Here is a 4,702-nt window from a genome sequence, read left to right on the forward strand (position 1 = left end):
GTTGTTTTCCTCTATTTCTTTGCATTGATTGCCGAAGAAGGCTTTCTTATCTCTCCTTGCTATTCTTTGGAACTCTGCATTCAGATGCTTATATCGTTCCTTTTCTCCTTAGCTTTTTGCTTCTCTTCTTTTCACAGCTATTTGTAAGGTCTCCCCAGACAGCCATTTTGCTTTTTTGCATTTCTTTTCCATGGGGACGGTCTTGATCCCTGTCTCCTGTACAATGTCACTAACCTCAGTCCATAGTTCATCAGGCACTCTATCAGATCTAGGCCCTTAAATCTATTTCTCACTTCCACTGTATAATCATAAGGGATTTGATTTAGGTCATACCTGAATGGTCTAGTGGTTTTCCCTTCTTTCTTCATTTAAGTCTGAATTTGGCAATAAGGAGTTCATGATCTGAGCCACAGTCAGCTCCTATGGCTTGTTTTTGCTGACTGTATAGAGCTTCTCCCTCTTTGGCTGCAAGGAATATAATCAATCTGATTTCGATGTTGACCATCTGGTGATGTCCATGTATAGAGTCTTCTCTTGTGTTGTTGGAAGAGGGTGTTTGTTATGACCAGTGCATTTTCTTGGCAAAACTCTATTAGTCTTTGCCCTGCTTCATTCCATATTCCAAGGCCAAATTTGCCTGTTACTCCAGGTGTTTCTTGATTTCCTACTTTTGCATTCCAGTCTCCTATAATGAAAAGGACATCTTTTTTGGGTGTTAGTTCTAAAAGGTGTTGTAGGTCTTCATAGAGCCGTTCAACTTCAGCTTCTTCAGCGTTACTATAAGGTATTATCTTCTGAAAATTATTACTGAGAACTCAACTATTCCTTGTTTTCTTTAATTTTTATTGAAGCACAGTTGATTTACAATGTTGTGTTAGTTTCTGCTATACAGCAAGTGAATCAGTTACACATATGCATATATCCACTCTGTTTTAGATTCTTTTCCCATATAGATGGGTAGAGTTTTAAGTAGAGTTCCCTGTGCTATACAGTAGATTTTAATTAGTTATCTGTTTTATATATAGTAGTGTATATATGTCAGTCCCAGTCTCCAAGTTTCTCTCTTTCCTCCTTGTTCCCCCTTGGTAACCTTGTTTTCTATAATTATTCCTTGTTGGTAATTCATCTTCCCTTTCTATTCTAAATGTTCTGTGACTTCACTAGTAAATGACTGGGAGTTAGTTTATTTTTCTTAGCACTCAGTGTTCACTTCTTACTAGAGAACTTATGTTTTCTTTCATTCTAGAGAAATCTCAGCCATTTTTTCTTTGAATATTGTTTTTATGCCATTTCATCATTTCTCTTTTTCTGGCAGTACAATTAGATTTAGGTTCGAGTCTTAGTTTATTCTCTGTCTTAATTATCTGTCAATTATTCTTTAATGTTTTATTTATGTCTCTGCTGATTCTGGGTACTAGCTATAGTATTATTTTCCAATTCATTAATTATCTCTTTGGCTATGTCTGATCTAGAGTTTACCCTGGCTATTCTTTTCATTTCAATGACTATATACTTGATTTATAACATTTTTGTATTGTTTTTTCATAGACACTTGCTTTTATTTTACTCTATGGCTTCTTAGTTTCTTGTTCTTTTTATGAGACTATTTCTTTCTATCTTTGAGCATCTGAACATATTTAATTCAAAGTGAGTTTCCTTTTCATGTGTTGGTATTTTTGGCACTTCATCTTAGCATTAGTCTTCCACATGAATTTTAGAATTTCGAGTTGAAGGTTCAGTTTTCAGTGGAATTTTTTTCCCGCTTCCATTCTCCTCCTCTATTTAATGTGCTTCTCTAGTGGTATGGAGATTGCTTCCACTTGAACTCTACGCACCACTCCACCTGGCACCCACACATATAAACACAGCCTACCTGTGTCCCAAGTTCCTAACTGGACCTTACATTGATTGATTGGAGTTCCCTGCCACTGGAGACGTTGAAGATATTTCCCATTCAGTCACCAGACAAGTGAACATTTTGGTTGTCTTCTTATTCTTAACTCTTTTGATATTCAATTTCAAATCTTCCTCACAGTAGTTTTTTTTATTGCTTCCTATTATAAGTGAGGGGCTTCCCAGGTGGTGCTAGTGGTAAAGAATTTGCTTGCCATTACAGGCGACATAAGAGACACCGGTTCAATCCCTGGGTTGCAAAGATTCCCCCGGAAGAGGGCATGGCAACCCATTCCAATATTCTTGCCTGGAGAATCCCCATGGACAGAGGAGCCTGGAGGGCTACAGTCCATAGGGTCGCAAAGAGTTGGACACGACTGAAGCAACTGAGCACGCATAAGCCCATACGTAAGGCTTTCATTCCCGCTTTCTTCACCACCTTGGTTTCGTGTTGTGAGGCCAGCTCTAATCTCCCAAAACATGTGGAGCACCTTTAGTTTCTATTGTACTATAAAAGCTAAAGTCTTGGTCACCTTTGCCCTCTGTGGATATGGAGCTCACACATTTATGATCTGCAGTGATCTTGTTTATTTTATTTTTTTGATAAACTTATGACTTTTCTCTTTGTTTTTCTATCATTGGAGCAGGGAAGATATCAAAGCATGGAGGTACACTGTTGTATATAAACTCACATGTATGTACAGATGTATGAACCCAGACATATTCATTTTGAACAGTATTTTTTGTTAAAGTATCTAAAGAGTGGTTGCTAATATATTTTAGAATGTATGCTTAATAGCTCCGAAGAAACATTACCTTTTGCTATTTGCCTGTCATTGTACTGTTATTTTTTTATACCTAAGCTAAGATCAGCTTTTAAATGTGAAAAATTTGTTGAAAGCTTATTAGTACCAGCACTATGCTAATATACAATTTCTTTATTCAGATATAGGTCAATGGAACTATAGGATAGAAAGTCCAGAGATAAACAACACATCTATTGTCACCTAATCTCTGACAAAGAAAGCAAGAATATACAATGGAGAAAAGATAGTCTGTTTAATAAGTGGTGGTTGGAAAGCTGGACAGCTATTAATACATGTAAAAGAATGAAATTAGAATACTCCCTAACACCATACACAAAAATAAACTCAAAATAGATTAAGTACCTAAATGTAAGATTGGATACTTTAGAACTTTTAGAGAAAATCATAGGAAGAATACTCTCTCACAGAAGTCGCAGCAATATCTTTTTTGATCCACCTCTTTGAGTAATGAAAATAAAAGCAAAAATAAATAATGGGACCTAACTAAACTTAAAAGCTTTTGCACAGCAAAGAAAGCCATAAACAAAACAAAAAGACAACCCACAGAATAGGAGAAGGTATTTGCAAATAAACTGACTGACAAGGGATTAATCGCCAAAATATACAAACAGCTAATGTAGCTCAATGTTAAAAAAACAAACAACCCAATTAAAAAGTGGACAGAATATCTAAAGAGACATTTCTCCAAAGAAGACATACAGATGGCCAAGAGTCACATGAAAAGATGCTCAACATCACTGATTATTAGAGAAATGTAGATCAAAACTACAATGAAGTGTCACTTCACACCAGTCAGAATGACCATCATAAAAAAAAAAAACAAACCCTACAATAAATGGTAGAGAGGTAGTGGATAAAGGGGAGCTTTCCTACACTGTTGCTGCTGCTGCTGCTGCTAAGTTGCTTCAGTCGTGTCCAACTCTGTCATTGTGACCCCATAGACAGCAGCCCACCAGGCTCCCCCATCCCTGGGATTCTCCAGGCAAGAACACTGGAGTGGGTTGCCATTTCCTTCTCCAATGCATGAAAGTGAAGTCGCTCAGTCATGTCTGACTCCTAGCGACTCCTACACTGTTGATGGGAATGTAAATTGGTGCAGTTCAGTTCAGTCCCTCAGTCATGTCTAACTCTTTGTGACCCTATGGACTGCAGCACTCCAGGCTTCCTTGTCCATCACCAACTCCTGGAGTTTACTCAACTCATGTCCATTGAGTCGGTGATGCCATCCAACCATCTCATCCTCTGTTGTCCCCTTCTCCTCTTGCCCTCAATCTTTCCCAGCATCAGGGTCTTTTCAAGTGAGTCAGTTCTTCACATCAGGTGGCCAAAGTATTGGAGTTTCAGCTTCAACACCAGTCCTGCCAGTGAATATTTAGGACTGATTTCCTTTAGAATGGACTGGTTGGATCTCCTTGCAGTCCAAGGGACTCTCAAGAGTCTGCTCCAACACCCCAGTTCAAAAGCATCAATTTTTCGGCACTCATCTTTCTTTATAGTCCAACTCTCACATCCATACATGACTACTGGAAAAACCATAGCTTTGACTAGATGGACCTTTGTTGGCAAAGTAATGTCTCTGCTTTTTAATATGCTGTCTAGGTTAGTCATAACTTTCCTTCCAAGGAGCAAGCATCTTTTAATTTCATGGCTGCAATCACCATCTCCACTGATTTTGGAGCCCCAAAAAATAAAGTCTCTCACTGTTTCCCCTTCTATTTGCCTTGAAGTGATGGGACCAGATGCCATTATCTTAGTTTTCTGAATGTTGAACTTAAGCCTACTTTTTCAGTCTCCTCTTTCACTTTCATCAAGAAGCTTTTTAGTTCTTTTTCACTTTCTGCCATAAGGGTGGTATCATCTGCATATCTGAGGTTATTGATATTTCTCCTGGCAATCTTGATTCTAGCTTGTGCTTCTTCCAGCCCAGCATTTCTCATGATCTACTCTGCATATAAGTTAAATAAGCAGGGTGACAATATATA

At 38.0% G+C, this 4,702-nt stretch overlaps 1 protein-coding gene across 6 annotated transcripts in view; it reads left to right on the plus strand.

The window, feature by feature from the left end:
* The window catches only part of PLCH1 (phospholipase C, eta 1), a 253,204-nt gene that overhangs the window by 196,310 nt on the left and 52,192 nt on the right, over positions 1-4,702 (plus strand). The window lies entirely within an intron of this gene.

Source organism: Bison bison, unplaced genomic scaffold (genome assembly GCF_000754665.1).
Source record: "Bison bison bison isolate TAMUID 2011002044 unplaced genomic scaffold, Bison_UMD1.0 scf7180017864207, whole genome shotgun sequence".
Classification (NCBI taxonomy): domain Eukaryota; kingdom Metazoa; phylum Chordata; class Mammalia; order Artiodactyla; family Bovidae; genus Bison; species Bison bison.